The sequence below is a fragment of the Phalacrocorax carbo genome, chromosome 1 (genome assembly GCF_963921805.1).
Source record: "Phalacrocorax carbo chromosome 1, bPhaCar2.1, whole genome shotgun sequence".
NCBI lineage: Eukaryota > Metazoa > Chordata > Aves > Suliformes > Phalacrocoracidae > Phalacrocorax > Phalacrocorax carbo.
In genome coordinates this window covers 148,765,478-148,792,797 of record NC_087513.1, presented here as the reverse complement: position 1 = coordinate 148,792,797, position 27,320 = coordinate 148,765,478, and the positions used below count along the sequence as shown (strand labels likewise).

Below are 27,320 nucleotides of genomic sequence, written 5' to 3'. Positions count from 1 at the left end.
CCCATTACGTGACTTTCATTTCTTTTAATTTTGCCGTGTTATTTGCATAATTTTTTCTTTCCCTCCCCCTCTCCCCCCCCCCCCCCCCCGGTTGCTGCTCTTTTGGCCACACAATAGCCGGTGATCATCGTAATTTCCTAGAATTAGTTACTTCTTTGGCAAACGGTCGATAGTCAAATCAATAAAATGGCTTGTAAAACTCGGGAGGTATAGGTTTCAATTTGGGGGGGAGTGGGGGGGGGGAGAGAAGAATCGCTCATTTTCCACTTCTTGTTGACGTGCCCGGCGTCTCCTTTGACTGGGGTTAACTCTGTGTGCTCCATCGGAACAGATGCCGTATAGAGCTGCTCCCTCAAGATCATTTGTTTCCTTGATGGGGGAACATTTCTGAGCAGAACATATTGGTTGCCATAGAGAAAGAAATAAAAGGAAGAACACTAGTCACATTAAGCTATATGTTTGTGCACTGGGCTTTAGATAAAAGGACCCCAGTTCAAGCCGGAGAGAACGGGGCCAAGCCCGAGCTTCTTAGCTTCACTAAAACTAGCTTTATTTTGTTTTGGACTTTTACGGTTGAAACATGTAAGCTAATTTTATTGGCTGTCGTTAATTTTATACGATACGGCTTGCTGAACAAAATCAACTTTCGCCGCGCTCCGCCAGGCGCCGGGCGGCCGCCAGGGGGCGCCCTGCAGCCCCCCTCCCCCCCACCCTCCGGTCCCGTCCCCGTCCCGTCCCCGCCCGGCCCCGGGTTGGGGGTGGGTGTGGGGGGGGGGGGGCAGCCCCGGGCTCCCCAGCCCCTGCCCCCCCCCCCCGCAAACCCCCGCCCCAGGAGACCCCGCCCGGGGGGAGAGAGCCCCAAAACTCCCGGGGCCGGTGGGAGCGGAGCAGCGGGGAGGGCCGGTGGGAGCGGGGCCGGGGCCGGGGGTGCCCGTTCAAAGGCCGCCCCAAAAGTGCCCCGGTTGGTACGATGCCTCCCACGGACACGAGGCCTGCGCGGGAGGGGGGGCAGTTAATTAAACACAGGCACGGGCACCACGCAAGGGTCGGGGTAACCCGAGGTGCCACGCAGGTTTTTTTTTTTTTAAATTTCTTTTTCCCCTCAAATAAGGCGCTTAAGCCTCTGGAGATGCAATAAAACGACTCGGGCTTTTCTAGAGCATTTAATATTTAATCGCCGTATTAAACCTGGAAAAGTAGCGCTTTTTTTTTTTTCCTTCACACCCCCCCCCCCCAAGCTGGCCACTCCCTCCCCCCCCCCCCCCGACTTCTCTATCTGGGAGAGCCAGCTCCGGGCTCCCCCCGCCTCCCGCCCTGCCCACACCGGGAGCATCACCGGGAGCATCACCGGGCACACGTCGTCGCTGTCCGGGACACCCTCAACTAAAACCAGCACCAACCGCCGGCCACCGCAGCCCAGCCGGGCACAGCTCGGCTCTCAGCCCCTTGCCCCGAGCGCCCGCTTCTTTGCCTCCGTTTCCCTCCCTAAGCGGTTGCAAGAAGGGATAGCAGGGAGAAATTTAGTCTTTTTGTGGTATTCCTGCCTAAGCACGGCTGCTTCTCTTCTCCCCCCACCCCCTACCCCGCCCCCTCCCGCCACGGAGCTGGGCACGGGCGGACACGCGTGGCTGCAGCATCCCCTAACGCACCTGCAAGGGGGATGTCCCGGGCAGCCCCCCGGGCGCGGGGACGGGGGAGAAAGCGGCGGTCCCGGGGAGGGGAGGGGGGGTATTGAAAGCACTTTGTTCCCCCGCGCCGGAGCCCCAGCAGTTTCCGTGCAACTGGGAAAGTTTTATTCCTTGCCTCCATAAAGGAAAGACCAATTGGAGCCCTGGAAATCACACAGCCCATAAATATGATAGATCCTGGCAAGATGAATTCCCCGCCTAAAAACCTAACACATATACACACACAAAAAAAAAAAAAAAAAAGGAAAAAAAAAGGAAAAAAAGGGGGGTGGGTGGGGGAGAAAAGTAATCAAAGAGAGAAAACGACCAAGAAGAATATATGCTTTTCATTTAAAGTGTTCCTGGGTCTTCATTTGGAAAACGGAGTCAAGTCTCCGCGTGTTTTGACCGTGCGGGAAAACGGTTGAGATATTTACATGAACAAAACTTTCCACCCACCGCATTTGGCGAAATAAGCACTAGCAATATTCCAGACTAGTAAAACACATTTCCAGAGCGCGATTCTCCTCAGAAACGTGGTCGTTTACTTGAGATTTGCCGTAGTTTAGCGAACATTTCCCTTGCCTCTGAAGCGGGGAGGGGAGGGGGGTGTTTGGAGTTGAAAGAGCCCAGCAAAGTTCTGCATCCCGGGGTTGGGAGAGAGCGGGTTTCCCCCCGGCTCCCCTCTGCCCCCCAACCTTCCAAGTGTAACCCGCGTTATATTTTAAACAAAGCAAGAGCTGGCAGCTCAGCTCCACCGCTGCATGTCTGCACCGGTTAGCAGCAGCAGCAGGAGCCGGAGCCGGAGCAGATCTCGGGGTACCGCAAGCGAACAGAAAAACTAACGCTAAAAGGAGCAACAAGTCAATTCGGCAAAACTTCCCTTTGCTGGCTGCCTTTGAAGGGGTCCGGGGCGGCTGGGGCGGCCGGGGGGGTGCCGGCCGTGGCACCCCCGTCCTAAGGGGGGTCCAGGGAGCGGCGGGGTGGGGGTGGGGGAGGTGTGCGTGTTCACCCCCCTCCCCTTCTTCTAATAAACGCTTGTTTTGTCCGAATGGACGCACTGTGGAAATTGGGTGTAGAAGCGATACTGCCGCGGAGGTATGGAAAAGAAAGTGCGTGTTTACCGTGTTTAGTATTCATTTACTTATAGTGGGAAATGATGAGGTATCTACTAATATAACCGTGGAGACCAACTGCCTAATTAGCATTTACAAATTAAAATGTTCAACATAAAGACATATTCCGTATACAGTCTGCTATATGTAAAACACAGCCGTGCATAATACAGCAGTCAGCTGAAAACGTGAAGTTGACTGGCTTCCAGATATGTAGCGTTCTTGGCTAATGGGATCTGCTCTGGGGTGTTCAAGCTTACCCGTGCTGTAGCTCATCGTCCTTATGACCACGCCGGTAGCTGCGCTAGGGATACTGCGCTAGCCAATCTGAGGAAAACAGGAAAATATAGGGACTGCTTTTAAAGGCTGACGATAATAACGATAAAGACAATAGGCAGGCGGATCATTTCTCCGTACCTTTTATTCTGAAGGCTTCACTCGGAACCTTATTTATTGTTTTGAGATTAACAAAGCGTTGCGGGTTCTGTAATAAATTAGAACAATAATACAGAACTGCGCATGCAAAGCAAGATAGCTTTTAAAATAGAGGTCCTTTCTTCCCCAGCTGCATAATTCTGATATAACCCACCGCGTCGTGCTGAGGGTTCACCTCGCACGGACTGTAATGAAAGTTGCCAAATGAATGGAACAATCTATCTGTTGACTTGAGCCCAACGTAGACACATTACATACGACGGAAACCTAACGCTCCCACCGACGTTAAAACCAGAGGGATATATGGTTCCAATCCAGCTCCTTGAAGATGTAGATTTTTTATTTATAAGAATAATTGTTCATGTAGAGACATAAAAAGGGGATTTACAAGTTGGAGTCTTTTAAAAGAGACTGTGAAAACCTTAGCCCCGCTTTTATTAGACATGATATCATTCTGATTTGCGTGCTTGCCATCTCAATAGCGTTTCACATGTGAAAAAAAAAAAAAAAAGAAAAAAAAGATCCATATGCATTACATAGATTTTCTTTTACGCGCATAAGGACTGGCAGTCTCTTAGTGGATAAGAGGGTGAATAATTGCGATACACCAGAAAACAGTTCGTGCGGTTTGGCAGCTCTGTTTTTTATTATTAGATTTTTTGACATTTGAACTTGTCTATTGTCTGAGGAGCTCAGTGCAGATTGCAGTAGGTCAACCTTAAGGCTGCTCTTTTTGGCATTGCACACAAACATGCACACGCTGTCTGTTCTCCTTGCGGGAACGCAGCAGCTACAGTTTTACGGTGCTTTTTTTCTTTCTTTCTTTCTTTTTTTTTTTTTTTTTTTTTTGAAAATGCACGTATATTTATATTTATCTAATCTGCTCGGGGTTTTCACGGTCGTGGGGTGAGTTTGTACGCGCCTTCATTTTACACCCGTTCCTCCCACCTATATATTTGCCTGATGTTGGATACTTTTAAGTACTCGGTCGCTTTTTACAGCGGTATAATTCCAGCAGCAAGCACGATGTTTGATAAAAGGGACTTCGGTAGCCCTGGGATTAAATGACATATTTCCCCGCAGCTTCGCTCAACTCCGTCATGACTCCCACAGTCAAAAGTTAACGTTATTCATCATCTCCTCGCATTTATTCCCTTCTCCCCTCTCTAAATTCAGCCCCGCCATCCGACTTCTGAAACAATTTCTTGCCTCCTGCTAGACCTTCGGGGGGTGGGGGGGTGGGGTGGGGGGAGAAAAAGGGGGGGGTGTGTCAGAAGCGGGGACCCGCAATCCCGGCGGGGGTCCCGCCGCCACCTCGCCGCCTCGAGGGCGTCCCCCCACCCCCCCGCCAGCCCTTCCGCGGGCGCGGAGCGGGCCGCGGCCGCGCAGGGGTCCCAGCAAACGCCCTCCCGAGTGGGGCGCCCGGGGAGAGAGGGAGCCGCCGCTGGGGGGGTGGGTATGGATCCCCCCCGGGGTAGGAGGGGGAAGGGGAGCGGGAAAAGTGGATCAAGCCCGCGTAGGAGGGTCAGTCTGCGCGGGGAAAACCCAGAGATTGCGCCTAAATAACTTTTCCCTGGAGTGACTTGCGCCTCTTCCTCTTTCTTCTCGCTTTCGGTTGGTGCTGTTTTAAATTGAGACTCTTCCCTCGTCTGCCTGGGTGCAGGGAGTCAGGCCGAACAACACCCGATCTCTTCCTCTAGCCGTCTTTCGTTTAAATTTGTATCTATATCCATATATAAGCATACGCGTAGATGGGGACACGTACGCTCAGGCATGCAGCGACGCATATACGTCTAGATTTGTTGCCCTCTTCCCTTCACTTCCCCCCCCCCCCCCCCCCCCCCCCCTTTAACAAGCGCCTGATAACGCGTTTAAGGCTTGTTATTTGAACTCTCAGATCAGCATGCAGAAATGTAATTGCATCGTTTTTCATCAGGAGAGAAAAGAAGGAGGAAGAGGGGGGGAAGCCCCCCCTCACCCCCCCCACCCCCCCGCACACAGACACCCAGTGCTCGGTAATCGCTGAGTCACCGCATTGGGGGTCAGTGGGTAAACACGGAGGAGAGAGCAGCATCTTATTGAAAACCCTGGCGCAAACCGCATCCCTCCTCTTCTCCAGCCTGGAGATCCCACCCCTCCTCCTTCCCCTGGATTTATTAATCCAGGACTTGGAATAAAGTGGCCCAAGTGGGGCCAGAGCCCTCTTTTGGGGCTGGATGTCCTCCTCAGGAGCTGTGGGACCCGCTTTGTTGTGGAGAGTGGGGGTGTGGGTGTGGGTGTGTAGAAAATCAATATTAAACTGCTATTTGGGCTGCGGGTAATGGGCTTCGGTTTGGGGGGGCGGGGGGGAAGAGAGGAGGAGGAGGAAAGGGGGAAACACCAGCCAGTTCACCTAGGGATGTAAAGAAAGGGAAAGGTTTCTCTGGGGCTGGGCTCTGATCTGGGCATGTTTATTCCTCTTTAAACGCTATTGTTCCTGCCAGCCTTTGACACAAACAGAAGGGGCGGGGGGGTGGGGTGGGGGGGGTGGCTGGAACAAAGCTGCTCAAACCCAAGCAACCCCCAAAGGCGGAGGAACAGTTTCTTTTCTTCCCTTTAAAAATGTATGTGACAAGACTTTCTGTTTGAGGTTGTTTTCTGGGGTCCCCCCACCCAGCCTCCCCCCTGTGAGCTGAGCGGAGTGCCTGGCTGTGATTCACTTACCAGGGCCCGTTTTGAGAGGTACATGTCCCCCCAGGGGGGTGCTCGGTGGTGGGTTGAAGGAGCAAGACTTGGAATCGGTTTGCGGCAAGGCCTGCAGTGGGAAACAAAGAGGCAGAAAATGTTGGGAGCCCAAGGAAAGCCTGAAATACAGAGAGGCATTGAGCTTCCCAGAGATGCTTCAGCTTCTCAGTGGGGGACAGAGCAGGATCCTTTTCGGGCTGGCTCTGTGCAGTTGAGGGCTGGACTGTACAGCCCACGCTGAATCAGAGGCATTGTGTGCAAATGAATAAGCGCACATTGTTTTGAGATGCCGCTATTGTATTTGGGGCTGGGGGGGAGGAGGGGGTTATATTTTGTGTGCGTGTGCGGGTCTGTGTGCTTTCGAAAGGTGAGTGCAGATTGCAATAGTTGCTGCTCTGTTTTTGTTTGTCAAACAGGGCCCTTCTCTTGGGAGAGGGGCATGTGGCGGATCCCAGCCCAGGATTACATTAATCAAAGCATTATTTCCCCAGGGATGCGCAGCACAAATGATAGTAAATCCCAATAAAATTGGATCGCTGAGAAATTGAACGCTTAAAGTAATCTGCTCTGCCTGATAAAAACTTCAAATTTATAAGATATTATGCATCCCCACCCCCAAACACCTTAGGTATCATCACTATGTTGTGTGTTATACATCTATCTGTAGAAGAGAAATCACTGCCCAGTTTAACAGGCCTGTCACTATTGAATATATACATATACGCAGATATGTGTGTGTGCGCACGTGCACATGTATTGCACACACATGCACATGCAGAGTCATAAATAAGCTAAAACCTACATGCCCATAACAATAATGGCTATGGTCAATATTTTAAGGGCTTTGCATATGCCACCTTTGCTGTGGCAGGTGCTGTAGAAGGCTGGGACGAGACTATACGTGGTTGTGTCTTGCCTGGGGACTCTATTTTCTCTTGCTTTTTACTGATGCTTGTCATGGGCCTCCATGATGGCACCTGCGACCTCAGCCCCACTAAAAGCAGCTTTGGTTTTTAAAGCTGAGACCACAGGGGTGGCGGGAAATTAAAAAAAACCCAACAAACCATGGACATGAGCATTTGAACCTGAGTGTAGAAAGCCTGTGAGGGGATGAGCTTCAGAAGGAAACTGCCTTGGACGGGGTGGGCATAGTTGAAAAAAGGGAAGGGGTTCCCAGGCCAGTTATTTTGCCTCAGATGGGCAGTGTGTTGCACCCACAGCCCCTCTGCGCAGGGCCAGGCCACCACCTCCCCTGCCCGTTGGCGAGGGCCGGCGAAGGCCAGGGATGCTGCTGGCCACTCACTAGCTTCAGAACCTCAGTCTCAGCTACTTCCTCTCTGCAGAGAGAAAGCTGGTTTATAATTGCAGCCGTAGGACATGACAGTAGGCTCAAAGAGACCCGCTGTCCCGCAGGAAAAAAAATAATAAATTGCTTTTTTCCTCCTCCTCCTCCTCCTCCTCCTCCCCCCCCCCCCCCCCCCCCAAAAGAGCACTGTGCTTCCACATGTGAAGGGGGCAGAAGGCATTTCCACTCACCCGACTGAAACTCTTTGAAAGGCTGCGAGTTTCCCCCGTAGTTATAAATGCAGATCATTCCTCCTACCCCCGCCCTCCCTCGCCGTGTCAGGAGCCCGACCGGTCGTAGGACCTCGTTGGCTCCGCGGGACCCCACGCGTGACCGTGACCGGTCCTGCCCACTGCCCTGCGGCGGACGCGTCCCGTACGCCTCTCCCTGCCCCTTTCTTTTTTGGCATCGCCAGGCAAACCTAAGAGGGCTTAGCTTTTGCCCTGGCGTGGGGTTTTCCTGCCCCGTCCCAGCCCCGGCGGCTTGCGGGGAAGGACGCGGGGAGGCGGCCCCGACCCCGCAGCGCCCCGCGTGGGGGCGGAAGGGGGAGACGGGACACGGGGACCCTGCTGCCCCCGCTGCTTGCGGGCAGGGAGGCGGCGGGGGGAGGCTGAGCCCTCTCCCAGCCCCGAAATGACGCAGCCCCGGCTCCAGCATCGTCTCCCCTTTGGGCTGGCTCCATTTCAGGAGCTCCGTCTCCCCCACCCCCTTCTTCCCAGCCTTCCTCCTTCCTCCTCCTCCTCGCCTCACCGTCACTCTCAAACACCCCCCCTCCCGCCCGCTCCCCCGCTCCCCCCCGCCGCCCCAAACTCCTTCCTCAGGACCGTGGGATGCTGGTGAGCTCTGGTGAGAGTTGCTGGTCTCCATTTCCAAGCGGGGAGCCGCCGGGAGCGGTGAGGCAGCCGGGGGGGGGGGGGGGGGCTGTGCGGGCCGGGGGGGGGGGGGAAGCAGCGGGGAGGGGGGCGAGAGAGGCGATGAATGAAGAAGGGAGAGAGGGGGCGGCCCTGCACCCTTGCGCACCCCCCCCCCCCCGAAGCACCCCCACCCCGGGAAGGGGCAGCCCCCGCTCCTCGCCCGCCCCTGCCCGCCGCCGGCCCGGCGCAGAGGCGGCCCCGCACCGCTCCGCGTCCCCCCGCACCGCTCCGCGGCCCTCCCCCCCCGCGGCCCCCCGCACCCCACGGCAGGCAGCGCTGCCCCGCGCTCCCCCGACGGGGTTCCCGCCGCGCCCCGCACGACCCCCCTCGCCCTCCCTCAGGCGTGTGCGGGGCAGGCGGGCGGGGACCCACTCACCCCGCCACTGACGGTGCCGCTTTTCCTCTACCCCCCCCTCTTTTCCTAAAAAAAAAAAAAAAGAAAACGAAAACCAAACCCAAACCCAAAACCACCCCCCCATTTGCATACCATTTGGCACCCTCGCTCGGTATTCCCCCCCCTCCACCCCCGCCCAGACCGACCCTTCTCCCCCTCCCGCATCCCGGGTGCAACCGGATGACACAAATCAAAGCTGGTTCCAATTTACCCCAGTTGTCTTCCTTTGAACACTCACAAGGTAGGTATGGCTCGGGGTGGGATACTGCGCTCCCACTCCCCATGTGTGCAGTAAGGTGCCTTTCTCCCCACCCCACCCCACCCTCCCCTCCCCGCTTTCTTTTCCTTAATTGGCTCTGTCTTGATGTGCACTTGTTTTGTTTAGCCTATTTTAACATTGCGGACGAGATAGGCAGAAAAAGGAGCGTTTGACTTGGTATGTCTCTCTGATATTTTTTTTTTTTTTCTCTTTCCTTCTCCCCACCTTCCGAGGTTAATTTGCATTTGAGGTCTAATTCATATTTCAAAATCCTGGCGTTTGAGGACCGTATAGGAACAGGGTATTCATTTCTGTTTCTGAGCAGGAGACTCTCCTGTTGTTCGCTCTTCTCCGTATAATTTCATTGTGTTCACAAGTGACAGGGATTTGCATCAGCTCTTTTGCAATTTATTTTTTTAAAGAGTTGGATAAAATTTTAAGGAAAAAAAAGAATCTTATTTTCTACATTGCAAAAGGACCAAACACCAGGCATTAAAAAAGGACCATACGTTATTAACAGTGTTGCAAACTTGAAGTTTAAGGCACAGACTATATATTCATATAGATGTATTAATCTGCGTTCCTCGGAGTTGGATTTCTAGCTCCTGAACATCTGATTTTGATGACAGTCAGAGAAAGTCGGCTATACAAATACTGAGGTATATTTATAGTTCCTTACATCTATTTACAGGTGATTTTACTGCTGTTTGCTACCATTGCTCCAGCACTCTGTAGTTATTTCACTCCTGAAAGGCATTTCATAGGATTAGATGCTGCTTTACTCATTAAAGATTTTCAGCCTGCCCAGGTATAACTCCATCCACGCCTCTGAAAATAGTTATGTGGCCATGTGGACTTTATGGAAAGATTATAAAAGATACATGGCCATATAAAAGGATTCTGGTTTATATCCACAGTTCTTTCAGTTCTTTGGATGCGATGAAGAATCTGCCTACATTTAGGCCTTTAAAAGTCCTTTAAGGACTTCCTTCACATATTTTATTCATATACATAAAATGGATTTTATTTATATATATAACAATTACACGAATGGCATATGTTGCATAATATGCATATGAGGCATTTGAAGTATTTCTACACGCACACAAATTTATTTTTCACAAATGTATGTGTGCTCGTACGTGCGTGTTTATACACGTGTGTGATGAAACTCATGCTGGAAGAGAAAACGACCCAAAATAAAAAATGTTCATAAAGGAAAAGCTGTTAAGGTAGTTCAATGGGAGTTTGCATCTGGTGCCTTGCAAAAGTCACTTAAGTTACAGACTTTACTGTAAATATCTACATACACCCCCATCTCAGCATAAAAATATTTGTGCATATATTTGTCCTTCTAGAACTAACTAAACAGGGCTATGAATTATGCCTAAAAAGATGCCGCTGAGATAAAAAACTTACAAAATAGTAACGGAAAATGGAATTTTGTATAATGCCAACAACTTTAGCATGATTCTTGGCATAAGCAATTTAGTGCAATTTCATTTGTCTGAACCACAGTGATATTACAAAGTGAATTAATAGAACATTAGTACTGGAAAAAAAGAAACGCTTCTTCCTTTGAAATATGAAGTGCCACTAACTTGAGATGAAACCTGAAAGTCAGTGAATAATATATGGGAAATATTAATATTTTAAATGTATCATATTTAAAATTGCTGTGAACTTAAACATGGTTTCATATCAAGAAAAAACAAGTAATTCATTTTAGGTTCCAATTTTATATGCAACATTTTACAAATGAAGCAATTCACTAAAGAAGTGAAGTCAGGTAGTAAGCATATTTTGTGATTTTGCACATGAAATATGGTCATTATGGAATATGAATTTAATTTGGGAAATGATGAAAAAGAACATTTGTTTTATTTTTCAACTGCGTTGCAAAGGAAAACATATTTAAGTAGCTGATTAATGAGATGAAATGAACTGATATGGCCCATAATACCTGCACGGGCTTTTATACCTCGTGAAACCGCACCACAGCGGGACCTTTATAAGAAGTATGAAGTCGAGTAATGCAATCGTATTTTAAATTTAGAATGGGAGTTGATACGATTTGGCTTGATGTCGTAAAAAGTGAGCCCTCTGGCACTTGGTGTTACGTTATTTAAAAATTACTCCTGCAAGGAAAGTTAATAGAGAGTGTGGCAGAGTTGAATCCCTGCACTTCTGCTCGGGGGCAAATTGTGGTGCCACCGCCTGCCTTGCTGTTGGTTTTAGTGGGGGGAAAGCGTAGCCCTCAGTCCTCTCCTTGGTACGAGCTCGATTGACTGCAGCGCTTCACCGCCCTGCTCTAACGAGCAGGTACAGCTCAGCCTCTGGAAGCCAAACCTTGTGCTCCTCATGACGGGCCAAAACCTCCTTATCCCATTCACTGAAGCCACCAGGGGTTTTGTCTCATTGGAATGAGCAGGATCCGGCCCTCGCTCCACTCCCTGCTCTATCTCCATTGGACCTTCATATCAACGGGGGGATTATTTTTGCATGTATTTGATGTGGACGGAGTTAGGTCTGAGGGCCACATTGGCCTTGCCCTTACGCCGAAGCCATCCAAGGGTTAGATCCGACCCACTTTGGCTCTGGTGAACCAGGCCGTCAATAACTGCAGTCACTACATGTGGTACATAGGCTGCATATGACTGGGCATTCTGAACAGTTGGGCAAAAAGAGGTGTCTTTGCAGTGGTGGAAAGCGCCGGCCGCGTATGAGCTGCGTGAAAAGGGCAGCTGCACGGTCTGGAAACAGCGACTTAGGAGCTGTCTTGTTGGAGGACAGCAAAAGTCTGGTTAGTCCATAACCTGGCTCCCGCCAGGAGCTGGTTGCAGGTGCCACAGAAGAAGGCAGGTTGTTGGTGGTGGGGAGGGGACACGCCTGTCACCCACCACACAGCAGATCTCTTTCTGGCTGCTTTTGCCCAAAGCCCTGGGACGTTTGCTACGTTTCCCCCAGTTACGTCCCATTAATTTCAGTAGCTCGTGTTCTCATTAAAAATGCCCAGTGCCCTCCAGAAACTTTCTACAGATATTTCAAATTCAGAATAACTGTGATGGGGAAAAAAAAAAAAGCTTTCCCTTTTCAAAGAGTTTTACCATTTTATCACAATTTGTTTAAATATGCATTTCTCTGCTGTGAAATAACCTTTCCACAATTATACCCATATGCACAATGCTAACTCGTAACAGAAACAACATTTTAAAACACTGTGTCATGCTTATAGGATAATTATTAATCTTGTCAGAACAAAAAGCATACTAAAAGTACTCCGTACAAAGGTTTGTGCCTTAACGTTTTCGAAAGTTTTTTTTTTTTAAGTAATCGGAGATGTCATAACAGAGGGAGAAACTATACGATATATAGCACGTAGTAAAAGTGTACGACTCCTACAGGACTATTTAGAAACATGCAAAGATTATTTTTTTCTCCTTTTGGTTAGCAGACTACTTGATGAAAAGGTACATTTTATTTTTATTCCTGCTTGTATCTCACAGTTGTATGAAGACGATGTGAAACTACAAATTCCAAATTTTAGTAGCTATAAATGATATAAAACTAAGGGAGAGAAGTGTTCATGATATGTATCTGGAGGGATAAATACACAATAATCATGCAGTCTGATAGCAGAAGGAATAACTATTTGACAATAAAAACAACACTAAATACAAACAGAATAATACTGCTCTAGTGAGAGGTATAGCGAATGAAATGACACAGCAAAAAGACACTTTTCAAACTCTCTCTGTGTTTAGGTCTTTTCGAGATGAATGGTCATTTTTAATGTTTTGTGACCACTGAGATACGCTTGGTGAACAAGTCAGTCAAAACTTTCCTCTCTTGATTTTCATATCCCATATCTACAAATCCAAAAACGTAACCTGTAGCAACCCCACTTAACGTTAGGAAGGTGGTTTTGCTGTTTGTTGCTCGGGTTTTGTTTGAGACCTGATTTTGCCTACTCTCACTCATGTGCTGAAATTGCTGGGGCATGTGAGCAGTGTTTGTAGGGCCATTCATCTGCTTATTTTGTGCAGGAGGGACAGCTTTTTCGTACTGGGGGTTCACACAGTCACAGGAAAGGGGTATTGCAGGAAAGGGATTGTTTTTCAAGGGCATTGGGCATTTATCCCTTCATTTGATTTCAGCAAGAACTGTGAAAATTCAGTATTTTTTAAAAAAGAAGTGGCCACTTTTCTGTAGAAAGTCAGACGTGGACATAGAAATCTGACTTCTGGTATCTACGGCTCAAAAAAAATTGGTAAAATGCTATCCCTGGAAATTTCTGGTTTTATGTTTGTATAGGCTTAGCATCAGCCCTATGGATATAAAGCACAAACCCACCTTTCCCCATGCAATAACTGTTTGCTTTGCCTTTTCCTTCCGAGAGGTGGGAGAAACGATTAAATCACTGCTGCCCTGAAAAAGCCAGACACCAGTAATAGAAATTATTGTTTATTACTCAATTAAGAAAATAAGAAGTCTGGAATCTGCATAGGGTGAATTATGATTCTAAATGCTGATGTTTTCCTGAAATTAGGACCTTAGTACTGAACTCTTCCAGCTATTTCTTACTAGTGTTAGGAAAGAATAAGATGTAAATTTTAAAGACCTGTTAGAGGGACAGCTTTCTGCACCGTGACGTGCTGAAACATAAGGAAAATGTAGCAAATGTTTCTGAGAGGCAGCCAATGGCTGGGGAGAGGAGAATATGCTGGGGGTGCCTCTGTGCTGGTGAACCCCAGAGCAGGTTGCGTGCACCTGGGGTTATGAGCACCTTTTCAGACGAAAACAAGCAGGAGAGCTGGAAACCACGACTGGTTATCAGCCAAAGTCCCCTCAGTGTAGCGCCATCAGTTTTTGGGATCAAATTTTGGCTGGACGGTGTTGAGCAGGAAGTGGGGAAGGGGCCCAATCCAAAGCTCTGCGCACCCCCAGTGCCCATACTCCAGGGATAATTCCTTTGTCTGCAAGTGATGGGTGAAGCCATGACCCTCCTCCCAGTAAAAGCTGGCCCCACATCCCCCGACAGGAGCTGGGGTCCTCAGGGCGGGAGCGGTGCCCCTCTTTGATTCACCAAACCCATAAGGATGGGGCTCCCCTCTGCATCCCGGACCCAACTTCTGTCTTTGGTTTCATCTCTAACCGTGCTGCTAGGTTTTTATTTTATTTGAAATCCTGGTTTCATCTAGAAATGATTGGGCTGTGCTCAGCACCGGCTGTCTTGATAGGTTTGAAATTCCTGGGAAACCTCAATGCTGGCATTTTATAAACACAGTAAGCAAAGCACGCTGGAATATTAATGGGTGAAACACAGTTTAAAGGGGCACCATCACTTTGCAATTTCATCTTTTAAAATCTATCGGCTAGGGGCAGGTTGGGGAGTTGCAGTAGAGCCACAAGTGTTCTTCACAATTTAAAGCTTCTGCGTTTTAATTATTTCTTTTTTCTGCCACTGTGAAGGATCCCTGGAGACAATGGGGGCTGTGACACTGAGGAACAGGTTATCCTGACTGCACAGGGAGCGCCATAAAACCCACAAAATGGACACACAGAATAAAATACAACACCTCCCACCCCTTCCCGGTTTCTCTAATTTCTGGTGTTTATAGTAGTTACATTACATCAGCAGTGGGTAAAAAGGGAAAAAAAAAAAAAGCAGACGGAAATGTGGTCCCTAAACCGACAGAGCCTCTTTAAATTTGCTTGAAGAACCATCTCAGGGACAAAAAAAAAAAAAAAAAGAAAAAAAAAAAGACATACTACACTGTTCTGGATTTTATTTGTTTAAATGCAAATTTATGGAGCTGGCCACACACCAAAAATTGGAGAGTTTGGTACTGCAGTTGCTTTGGTGTATTTTTCAGCATTGTAATGGGCTACAGGGAGACAAAGGAGAATATGAATATATGGCAGTTGATATTTAGATTTGGGTGACATTTTTGCTTGTTGTAACTGTCATTTTTAAAAATCCATTTTCCTTCTATCATGCTATTGAATTGCAGCAGACACTGGTATAGGAAAGCTGGAATTATTTAATAACCAAAATTAGGAGTGATTTTTGTACTATATTTCTCATTACCGACCTCTCAAATGATGAGGAATCCTGAGGTCCAGGCTAAACTTGCCCATGGAGTCGAAAGGGCTGTTAAAGAGTGAGGTGGTAGATGGACCTCTTCCTCACACCCCCAAAACCAGTTTCTTTATACAGCAGTAAAAAGCAAACCCTTTCACAGAGCATCCAAAAGCGAGCTCAAGCGTGACACTACTATCACACCTTTCGCGGTATTTTTTTTCAGGAGCCTGCCCCCAATTTTAGTTCAAAGTTGCTGCTTTTGGGAATTGCATGTCCGGCTCTGGTGTTTGCCTGCGAAGGAAGAGGTACGCCCTTTGTCCCTCACCTGCAGATGGCTTGGATGCTTTTACTTTTCCGAGGCGAGCACTTCTCAGTGGGCTGCATTCAGAAAGTGCTTTTCATAGCATTAGTACACAACCAAGTTACAAAAGAATATTAATCTAATACATTCCAAAATTCAAATATGTGTGATTAATAAGCATTATTATCTATAAATAAGGCTCTAATGATACTTTGGCAGTGTTGTAAACACAAGAATCAGAAGCAATTATTGTCATTATTGTTCTGCAAGTACTTTCCATGAATACCAAATGGATATTACTGTCCAGCTCCTTGGCACATAGAAATCCTGTAAAGAAACAGTTGTCAGTCAGTAAGGTCTGGCCGGCTGCTGTTAACTACGTTTGTCTAAAATGCAGGGTACCTGAAGACAAAGCCCGTGAGTTACTGAAAGCAAGACGATTGTTGATTTTAAAAAATTCTTCTTTGTCTTTTGCACCCCCCCCCCCGAAATGATGTTAAATAAAGCCTATGAGAAAGTTTTCACATCCTGTGAGATGAACTGTTTGTGTGATGGCTGTGATTAAAAATGGAAGCAGATTCTTTGCCAGAAAAGCTGCCCTTCTTTGTGTGAAATCCAGAAAGGTGAGAACGTCCCAGCTGAAAGGTGGTGTGAAAATAATGACAACCCCCCCCCCCCCCAGCCATTAGAGGTAGCCCACGGCTAGTTTTCAAGGACGTGGGATGAAAGGGGGGTTCATCCCCATTATGTTTACCTCTCCCTGGTTTGTACAGGTCCTTTAGGCTCAAGTCGTGCTGGTGGCCGGGTCCCACTTGCTGTGACACCCCCACTTGCCTTCCTTTGGCAGCCTTACCTCCCTCACCAAACCTCACCGCTTTAGACGGCGCCAGCCAACAGCAGCATTTTGTGGTGGGTGTCATGTTGTTCTTCAGATGCCAGGGTGTCATCGTGAGCGGGAACAGTGTGGGTCTGACTCTTCGAATCTGCAGAAAGAAAAAGAAAAAAAAACCCCAAACCCCAAACAGTAAGCTTTACTTTCCAAATGTGTTCAATTCTTCTTTCCTCTCCTTGATATTTGGGGCGTGCAGCACCCTATACCATGTGGTTTAACATTTTGTTCTCTATTTGTAGGTCAACATTTCCATGATTAAACTTCATCCTTTATTCAGCCTGTTCTGGCTAGGCTTTGCAGCACATGTGATATAAGCTGTTTTCACAGCTAGTAGGCCAAATCTTACTCTGGATAAGGGAGCCAAACATATGTGACTGAGTCAGACACTTAAATCAGTTCCCTGGTAAATGGGAGATAACTCCAGGTGCAGTGTTGAACACTGAGAACCAAAAAAGTGGGAAGGGTGGCCAGCGTTCCTCCGTGTGGGAAAGGAGACATCCTATGCACACAGACAGTGAAATCGTAGCCCTGCCCAAATTTCGCTCTCCCACGTTTGCCTGAGGGTACGGAGCCCTTGTCACTGAAGTCATTGGGAATCTTTCCATTGACTTTGGTGGGCTCAGGATCAGGCCAGCTTGGGGCAGGCTCAGCTGCTGCTGGGCATGGGACAGGCTTGCACAGGAGAGGGGCGAGGAAACCAGGCCCTTCTTGGAGAGCCCACCTTGCACTCACAGCATGCACAAGGTGGTTGCTGTGGGAATATGGAGCACCCCACCTACGGTACCCTGTTTCTTTCACTCGCCCCCCCTTTTCATTGCCCTTACATATCTGGCTCATTTACTGACCGAGGTTAGTGACTTTTATTTCGCCTGGTGACAGGTATCAGTTGTTCTAATGAGGGGTTGGGCTGGGCGACCTCTCCTCATAAATCAGTGGAACAATTCCTGGAAGTGGTGGCTGCCTGGAGCGAGCGTTACCCAACCCAGTCATCCTCGGTGCAGGGGATTTGCATTAAAGGACTCTTTCTGGCTGTGTGGCCAGCAGCCCTCCTTCTGTCCTTCTTTGCCATTGCCTGGTAACTCTGGTAAGTACAGGGAAGCCTAGAGGGCTCGTTAAGTGCAAAGAGGAGAGCCAGGCGAGCAGGCAGTTGTTATATATGATCCAGAGCCGCTGTATCATTGCTGTGTGACATTCCCACTTTCACCAGGGCTGGACTGGCCCCGGCTGTTGGGCTGCTACACAGCAAGTACCAGGGTTGACTAGAGTGAGTAGTAAAGGACAGCTCCTGCGGCAAGCCCAGGGAGGACACATTTTCCTCAAATGGGAAAGGTTGTACCCGTAATGTTGCAGAAAGAGGAGTGCGTTTCATCTGTTATTTGGTGATGAACTGCTACGTCACACAAGGGAGCTGGCAATGAACTGTTTCCCTCAGGAATGAGCCCTTCCAGAGGTCCCCTTGGGCTGACTCCCTCAGCAAAAGGAAATACTGGCAATGTAGATAGCAGGACTTTCAGTGACTTTTGCTTTTATCTTTTTTTTACAGAGCCTGTCCTATAGCTTTTGTTAATTTGCTTTGATTTTTTCAATAGCATTTTTAATTTAGAAAAAACATCTCCTGCCCCAAACTAAACCTGCTTGCTACATCTTCAGAGGATAAGCTCAAATAGTGAATATTGTGGCTGTGTGTGCTCTGCATTACTCACTGTTTAGAAAGTCCTGTCCTGATAACACACACGGTGGCACATAGGATGAAGTGGATGCACTACTCTGAGGCTTCGAGGACCTGCCTCATGGTTGGGCAAATCCTTGGGCCTGCGTGTGGGCATCTGATCGACGTCCCTGCCATTGCACTGGGAAGAAAAGCCTGGTGGCTACAAGAAGAAAGTTGCTGTGGACTTAATAGGGGGCAGGTGCCTTCAGTGCTTGTCATGCAGTCAGGAAATGCTGTGCTGAAGTGAGGCACAGAAGTAGATGATCTGGTCTGGTGTGCCTGGGGGCATGAAATGGTGCAAGGCAGAGGGAGGATGAATCGCACGCTCCTGGAAAGCAACAGGGAGACTACCACGATTCTGCCCTCACTGGCATGAAAGTTGATCAAGAATATGCTGGAATAAATCCATATGTGCTTCAAAGACACTTTGGTGTCAAATTAGTGGAGAAGGGAATTCAGGCCAGTAAGATCTGCCGATAGGGTCAAGTGGCCTCCCCGTCCCTGGGTCTGCCTTTCGGAAACACAAACTGTATTTTGGTTTCACTTTTAAAAGTGTGAGCCAAATCGTGGTGCTTACAGAAAGCGAGAGGAGTGGAAGAAGATGGAAAAGTCCTGTGATCAGGGTGTGAGAGGATCACACCACAGTATGGTGACGTGAAGTTGAGGAAAAGCAAATTAAGCTTTTTCTCTGCGGTTATTTAGACAAAGGAAGTTAAGTCACCATTTTCTTATGCTTAAGTAATAATCTCCCTCTTCCACGGTACAAAAGATCTTGGACCACACAGGAATGAATTAAGACTGTGGTACCAGATGTAATTTCAAGTTAATGAAGAGACAGTGTATTTTATATTATCTTTTCTCTTGTTTCTGATTGTCTTTTTTGGGGGTTGATATTACTGTAAGTAAATACATTTGTCTTTTGTTTCATTTCCCCCTTGTGACCTATTTCATTTAATTAGAAGGAAATGTGTAATAGGAAATGAGTAGCATCACACTGGGCTCCATCCAAAGCCTGTGAAATCATCAGGAATCTTTCCTGGGCTTTTCACGAGCACCGGATCCAGCCCATCAGAAAAGAGGGGCTATTTCCACCTTATCTAGAAGAATGTGTACTGCCGGCGTAAAAATATTACAGTCCTCGTTTTAAGACCTGGCCCAGATACTAGGGGAGGATTTTGCTACTGCATATGCCTCTCTGTGCCACATGTTTCACATCTGCGGCAGCACATTAGAGGATAAAGGTTCCTAAAACCTTAACTCCAAATATACATATAAAGAGAAGATACAAATTAAGGAAAAGATAAAAGATATTGATGGAAGTACAGGAGATGCTCTTTAACATGCATATTATTGACTCAATAGATTGTTACGGCTTCAGAGCTATTAGGGTCTGCTGTGTCAATGTGTACTTAGGGACTGTTTAATATGCAGATGGTTGACATGACAGACCGAAGCCATTACAGTCTATCATGTCAGGGGGGATACATGAATACGCACTTTGCCAACACTGTAAAAGGTCCCTTTAAAATACAGTAGCTGTGCATACTTAGCTGCTTTTAAAAATAATTTAATAGGTTTGGTTATTCTGATGCCCAGAGACTACAGAGTCTGGATTTATCAGCAACAAAATTTATTTCCAAATTAAGCCATTTTCCATGTGGAATGTGCAGTCAGGAGGACAGGGTGTAATCTCGGATACGCAGCTCCTATCAAATCTTGTAAAATTAGCTACTGCACTTGTGTGTGCGTTGAAGAGATCAGAATCTATCTGTCGGCATGTGTCTTTTTGAAGAATATAGTTTTGTCTTTTTGAGGGGTAAGGGAGAATGTCGTCTCTTTTTTCATTCAAATAATCTTCAGTAGCAATTAAATAGCTTATGCTACCTAAGAGATCAGTTATTACAAGATAAGCAGCATGACAGTTTGGAAAAACTGAATAAGTCTTTGATTATTTACTAAGTTTTGATATCTGCTATTTGCCTCAAAATGCTAAAAAGTGAAGTATAAGATACAAACATGAAAGGCTCATTTGATCATCATAAGGAAAGGAATCAGTAGTTTTGCTTTTCTTTTCCTCAACAACTTATTTTTTATTAAAATAGCAAAGCCAAGTGTTGTGTTTAATAAGATATATTTTTTTCATTTGAATATCAAATGGAAAAATACAATTAAAATATTTCTGCTTTTACATTAGTCGTAGGGTATATTTCAGCGACACATATATCTAAGAAGCTCAGCATACACATTTGGTATATATTAGATGCTTCTAACAGATGCCCAGACCTCTTCCCCCTGATTTTTAATGTTCTTTCTTATGGCAGTGATCCAGGGACATTTTAATTTGCAAGCCTGTGAACTTGGAAATAATACTTGTAGTGGGGCATTACATCTAGTCCATTCCCTCTAAGTTTATTGTCATGTGTCACCTAGCTCTGATTTTAGCTGATTTGCTGGACTGAGGCGCGCGCTGCAACTCCAGCATGAAATTCACAGAGCAAAAGCACTCTGCCTTGCGAATAATAGTAACAGTGCAACATTATAAAGGCCTTTCCTCTTATCTGTGGGACAGCTGGGAGGCAAATCCTGCAAAGGAGAAGTGCATTTTCAGGCAAATGTGATGGCTGATTTTCTGAGGGCTCCTTTTACTGCCTGCTGCTAACAAGGAGACCGCTGGGGCAGCTGGGATGTGGTGGCGATGGGTAAGGCAAGTGCCAGGAGGGAGAAAGTGCGGAGTGGACATTTGCCATAGCCTCTAACACACGTGCTCCTGGGAACAAGGAAAAGCTCGGGGGAAAAAAGGGATCCAGGAAAGGCCAGGAGATGGCTGCTTCTTACAGCTGAATGAGTTCACCTTGCACTCCAGGAGAGGTCCCCAGCAGGAGGTGCCTCTCCCCACGCTGAGTTACCTCTGCAACGAGGAAGGACCAAGCAGCAGGAGCCCAAGCTGCAGGAAAAAAATATCATAGCCTCAAACAGCACCAGTGCCAGTGGGAAAGGTGTGCTCTGCTTCCTCCCTGGCCCTAGGAAGGTGGGCACATCCTTGTGGTTGCCTCTTGGCAATGGGTGGTAACCATGGCTGTGGGAGCATCAGCCCCCGCACCCCTTCCTGCTCCATCTCTGGCTATCTGGGGTGGCTACGGGGGCACATCTGGTGCTCCGGGGCTCTGCCCTCCGCCTTCCCCGGGCAGCCCTGGGAGCTTCACATCCCTCTCTGTGTACCCACACACAGGGAAATATCAGCTGAAACAGGCATGTATGAGGGTGTGATGCGGAGCACTGCGTTACCTGGTGCTAATCAATAAAGCTAAAATGTAGCTTTTTGACAGCACTTGTAATTTTGACTATTGCAATGGTGTGCCATTTCTTTGAATGCAGTACGCTTCTGTGCCCCATTAAAGCATGGCTGGCACCGCTTTCAACTATTCACAAATGCTGAGATGTTGAAAAATGTAACATTTACAAAAGATACATCTGGTGTATATTTACAAGGCTCAGGAATCATTTAAATAGTGCCTGTGCCATCACCATATTAGGAGAAAAGTTAGACCCAGCCCCATATGTGAAATCAGTAGTCAAATGTGTGCTGGCTGAAAATCCACTGATATGATGTAGTATTTTGGGGTATCAAACATGAACATACCATACATTATTGTATGTTCTGATACCCAAATGAGGTAAGTATAGACTGGCATAACATGTGTGGCAATTGCTTATATGCACCTGTTTCAAACTATGTGGTCAGAAAAGGATTATGGGTTTCAAGGGGCAAATGCTGATTTTCTTTGTTAAAGAAAGATCTTTGGCTTCTCATTGTGAGAGGTCGTCTTATTTTTTCCTATTCTTCAATTAGAAGTGTACGACCTACCTAGGAATTGAGAAAAAAACCCCATCGAACAGCTTCCTTTATATCACATAACATGTTGAGGACAAAAAAGTATCTGTCTCCTCCTGCCAGTGCAATACCACTTAAGCTACATTTGAAAACTATTTTTTAATTAATGTGATGGGTCATGTTTTCACCACACTAGGACAGGAAATTCAAGGTAAACCAGATACTCCCTTTCTCAGTCACACAAACATGAATTAAGCATGTAGCATCAGACTTAATTTCAATTTCTAGGTCTGTAATTGAATCTAGCTCAATGTGAACTTTTTTTTTCCTGCACCATCACATTGATATCTGGATGTTAGTGACATTATTTAAAGCAACAAATCAACCTATAGGACTGTGTTCAGCTATACTTTCTTTATGTCATTTGACAGTAAATGGAATAAAAAAAATGTTACTTTTCTCTAGGGTAAGATTTGTTAAAGGGCTTTCATCTTTTATCAAGATATTTAATCTTGGAATGTTACAAAAGAAACGCACAGTTTGTACAAGTGCAGATTTCTGCATGCACGGTTTGCCTGATTGCTAATTTGGATGAACGCGTTTAGGCTTAACACAAGCAAACGAGAGGGGAAAGATAATTCTTGCGTATATCCTCTGAGCCAAGTGTGAGTCCCTGAACTCTAAGGGAAGCAGGTATCCACTTTTGGGGTTGAAGGCTGTCACTCTGGCTTGCCCCATACATCAGTCTCAGTTCATGCATGCCAGTGAGAACAAATCCTAACAATGAGCTGTTGAGTGATGCCAGCAGAAATGAATGTTTCTGAAAGCTTCGGGGTTTTGGGGAAAGCAGCTGAAGCCGACTCTGCGGCACTCACCACTGCTGACTAACTGAAGGAGGGTGAGGTTTTGGCGAAAGCCTCCCACGTAATGGACAAATTTGAACACACCTTTGTTTTCCAGCAGGCTGAGTAAAGCTGATATGGGACTATAGAATTAAGCCAAAATCCCCAACCATGTTATTTCCTCAGAGGGATTCACTATGGAGCAACCTATCCAAAATTATTAGCGCTTCTATTAATTATTATTATTAATTCCTGTTGGTAAGCCTGTCCCTCCATCAAGGTAATGATTGTGTGCCGGGATGTCTACTGCTCAGGGCACCGTACACCTTTGGAAGTGGATGATTCCTTAATTGATAGATTGTAAAGATGGGCTGACCTATTGCCTTTTCATGTTTTGCTTTACTTCAATTGCCTGGACTCTTGCAGCTCCTTAGTAGCTTTTCTGATCCATCACGTCAGGCTGGCAGCTGTGCCTCTGCACTCTGCCTGCCTGCCCACTGCGAGCCAGATTTCAGTCTCAAATGCGTGGCATACCCTCCTCCCTCGCTGTCCTCTCACTGGAGAGCTGATTTTGCCGGCACCTCTATTAAATGGCTTGATTTTAACTGGAACAACGGCTTTCTCCTGCGGGTCCTCTCAATCCAGGTTAGTAGGTGTGCTAGGACAGAGAAGGGCACATTCCCAGATGTCCTAGGTGTGTGCTACGCATCCAAGATCAGGCTCCTGCCTGACATCCGCGGGCTGAGCCGCCCACCCGCCCCAGAGAACGGTCCCAATCAGTACCGTGGCCATTTTCATTTGAAGATATTTCCCCCAAGCTGTGTAACTTCTGCCCTTACTGTGGACTCCCTGCTTCTCTCCAGCTTAATTTCTCTTGGCATGCAGGCCCACAAAGGACAGCGTCTCAAATGAATAAACTGCATTTTACATCGGTCCACCTGGAAAATTGTCCTCAGAGGTTTCCACCCCCTCCCCAACACTAAGAAAGAATGATTGGAAAATGGTTGAAATTTTATAAGAAAATGCTCAAGAAGGAAGAGATTTTTTTACTGCCAAGCTGTGTAATAGGTGTTTTTGAGAGGTCGGTAACTTCAACAGTATAGTCAAAAACAGTGTTACACCCCACACTGCATCCTTCGTTAAGCAATTAAGTTACTGATAGGCTTTTACATTTATTTACCTTGATGGAAAGATATGTTTACTCAACCTGAGTACAAATCAACATGAGGAGGTGGAAGTTCAGAGTAAATTTGACTAATGATGTTGTGTTTTCATCCTTGAAAGAAAGAAAAAAAGCCTTCCTGCTTTTGATGCTATTTTATCTTCATTGGAAGGGATCCGAAATGATCCCAACTGTCATGTGAGTGCTCAGTTAGGCTCAGATCCTCTTTGATTGCAGCTGAATGTCTCTCTTCGTTGGCTCATACTTTCCCTTATATGAATACAGCATCCAGCACTTCAGGTTGTTTATTGAACAGTGCTTTAACTCTTCCTCTGTGGATGCTCTCGTGATTATATCTTCAAGCAAAATACGGGCTGCGGCCACCTTTGCCTGGGGAGATGTTAATGTGGCCGCATCGCTGATGTGAAGGAAGAATTTCCTCTCGGATTCAGGATAACTTCTAAAATACAAACCTGACTGGTACAAGTCATATTTCTTTCAGTGAACCTTAATTATCTCTCATTTTCTTTCAGGCCCACTCTGTTCTCCAGTCTTGCTACGTGGATTTCTCTCTCTCCAAGTAATTCCTCAGCACCCCTTTGAATGGCATCTACCGCACGTGAGCATCCTCCACCGTCTCCAAGATACTTTTGTTGTTTTTCTTTTTTGAACATTTGTTTGTTTGAGATGACATTGATAGACATGAGGCCTAAGTCTGGAGATGTTCTGTGGGTAGAGCTCACATTTATTTCAGTATGTCGAGCAGTTTTAGGATCTGATCCATACTGAAGACTAGCATGGTGTAATGAGGCCTGGGCATATAAAACAATATGTATTCTAACACAGCTCGCTCAAAACAAATATGTTCCCGTCTTTTTGGCTGGTATAAACAAACAATCTCCATTGTGTTCAGCATGGCTCTGCTGTGCCACTTTGCACACAGAAGAGCTTGGCTTCCCAGTTCAGGAAACTGCCTGTCCGTCCTGCGACACAGGTCTTGCCCGGACAACCCTATGGCTTAGGAAGCTGACATTGGGTCTGGTGTTAAGTGGTAGGTGCTTTATGGGGAGAACTTTTCTAGCTACATATAGTAGCTAGATACTAAATAAATAGATATACTAAAAGGGGTCTCATTTCTGAACCTTGTGCTCCTCAGTCAGACAAAGCTGACTCTGGACTGCAGGCCAGTTTTGCACAGTGGGGAAGCAGAGCATGGGTGTAATAGCTGTCGCAAGATGCTCTCACCCTGACCCGCAAAAATCTTCTCCTCTGATATCTAAATTTCCTTGTGATAAAAATCGGCAGCCGCATGAAAAATTCGTGATGACTCGAGGTGGAGACATTAGCAGTTCAAAACTCACGTGCGAGATTCATTGTCTCTGTGAACCGCAGTGAATTTGAGCCCAGGTGTTCCTTCTGCGATTGAACTCAGACTTTTATGCTGTTCTGCAAAACTGTTACACCCTCCTGTAACTTGTGCTGGAAGCCGAGCGAGCTGTTTTGGCGCTGAAATGGTTTCATTGTTAGGCTAAGTGTTACACAGATGGCATTCTTAAATGTAAAATTCTTTTTATGATTCTTTCTATTTCATATTTATTTCATTAGATCATTATTTATGTTAAAGAGACACCATTAATATGAAACGTGCTCAGCTTGAAAGAAAATGTTGAGAGGAGTTTCAGGTATCTGATCCTCAATCCTTTAGTTTTTGTGTTTTGCATTTTCCTATTTAAAATGTTTTTTTGTGTCTCTAGGTGCTATGTGACAGATCCACATAAACAACAGAGGGGAAAGAGCCTCACTTAACTGATTAGAGAGGAGAAGCAGTGAAAGGGAATATGCACAAAGCGCTGCCAAGTTCACAGAGTAAAGGAAAAGATAAAAAATAGAATCATTTCACCAACCTTCTTTTTCTATTATTATTATTCTTTAGAGTAATGCGAGGTATTTCTTATACTAGCAGCAGGGAAACAATTTTCAGACAAAAATATGATTTCTTAATCAAGGGTCTCTAATTCAAAATATATTTATTTAATAAACAGTAATTATGATAGCTGCAACTACTCATTCATATCAATAATTCATTCAGAAGTAAACCATATCAACATATTAGCATTTATTTTTCCATTTAATAGGCTGTGATTTAAAATAAAGGTCAATCGTCATAATCATTCAGCTCCATATGCTGGGAAAGGAAAAGTCACCTTAAACCAGATGCATATTGCGAAAAAAAAAAAGGGAGGGGGGAAAACAAGTTGTTCTAAAGAAACAGCATATGGGGGCAGATCTTAAGCTGGGGTAAAGATGCTCTGCTTTGTAGACGTCAACATAGCGAGGCTGAGTTATGCCAGATGAGATTCTGGTCAGTAATTTTGAAGAACTGGATGTTTTAGAGGGTTTTCCACCAAGTCATATACTGATTTCTTTCTTTAAGAAAAGAGGCAAATACTCTTTATTCCAGTTTTAATCAGGAAAAGGCGATAAACATGATCAAGAAATTTGAGGATTTTTGTGCATGGAAACAATAGGCTGCCTGCCTGTGTGGTAGGTTGGCTCTGCACGTGTACGTCCTTGTGTGTGTGGAGCTGAACTTCTTTTTTCCTGTAGTTGGTTGTTAACCAAACTCTCTCCTAACTTGTACCCTTAACTGCCCACCTCGTTTTGTCAGCTGACAGCTCTTTTTAAGCTCCCAAACCTATCAGCACTCCCGCAAAAAGCTCAGTTGAAAATCTTTCTCTCTGTCCCCTGCCTGAGGTCCAGGGAGGAGTGGCATTTGCAGGCTGTGGAGCATGGTTGCACTTGTTAGAAAAAGCTCTTTTTTTGCTTTGGGAATAGGGAAAAAGTGATGAAGGGCTCGAGCCCCAGTCAGCACACGGTACTGCTGCTGCTAGACCGTCTCAAGCACTTGGTGCAGATCTCGTCTTGCAGATTTTTCTGTTGTTTTTGCTTTCAGTAGGTGAGGCCAGAGCTCGTGACGGCGGGCGGGGTGTCACTGCACAGCCTGTTCTGCTCCCACGTCCGAGCCAGCGCCGATGGCACACCCTTCGGGCCTTGCCACAGCCATAGGGCCCTCTTGTCCTCCGATGAGCTCAGCGAAGCCCTTTTCCTCCCTCAGACAGAGCGCCCTGTGTTCTGGCCGGGAAAATAAGACCGCGCACCCCTTCCTCCCCTTAACTCTGGCAGTGATGCTTTCAGGGGACATCTTGAGGCAGTAGCTGCATCCACAGTGCTGTGAGCATGGTGTGGGTTAATCCTGCAAAAAGGTGTTTTCACAGCCTCACAGGTGAGTTTTGCTGCCCATGCAGTTATCGTGTTACTCTTCCAAAGCTGCCAGTGCTGTCCCAGTGATGACTGCTCTGCACGTGTAGCCTGCAGTGCACAGGGGCGTCCAGCCACAGGGCAGGCAAGTTAAGGTGATACCTCACTTTTGGATTTTCCAGCCTTTGCCATGCTTTGTGCTGTTAGCATTCCTCCTACAGTTTTTAAGGAGAAAAGTGAGTCACGTTGTTTAATTTTCCCCCTCCTAATAGAGAGGAGCCATGCTTTTTCCACAAGTTATTGCATTATTCCTCTCTCCGGTGTGGCTCTGATTTAGTGCTGGATTAAGCTCAAAAGGAGGATTAGTGTAGATATACTCCCATA

General features: G+C 46.7%; 2 long non-coding RNA genes across 4 annotated transcripts in view; one reads left to right on the top strand and one right to left on the bottom strand.

Moving 5' to 3' along the window:
- Positions 1 to 2,708: 2,708 nt before the first annotated feature.
- Positions 2,709 to 8,840, bottom strand: LOC135310657 (uncharacterized). Its single transcript, XR_010370754.1, has 4 exons — positions 8,806 to 8,840; positions 5,921 to 6,011; positions 3,200 to 3,266; positions 2,709 to 3,109 (listed from the first exon to the last, which is right to left on the bottom strand). It is a non-coding gene; the product is annotated as an uncharacterized LOC135310657 (long non-coding RNA).
- The window catches only part of LOC135310659 (uncharacterized), a 30,705-nt gene continuing 11,480 nt past the window's right edge, over positions 8,096 to 27,320 (top strand). The window contains exons 1-2 of one of the 3 annotated variants that reach the window (XR_010370759.1): positions 8,096 to 8,132; positions 24,212 to 24,297. This is a non-coding gene — a long non-coding RNA (uncharacterized LOC135310659). Of the gene's footprint in view, positions 8,180 to 8,747; positions 8,836 to 24,211; positions 24,298 to 27,320 lie in introns of those variants that run through there. The other 2 variants (XR_010370755.1, XR_010370756.1) reach the window with 2 other exon arrangements.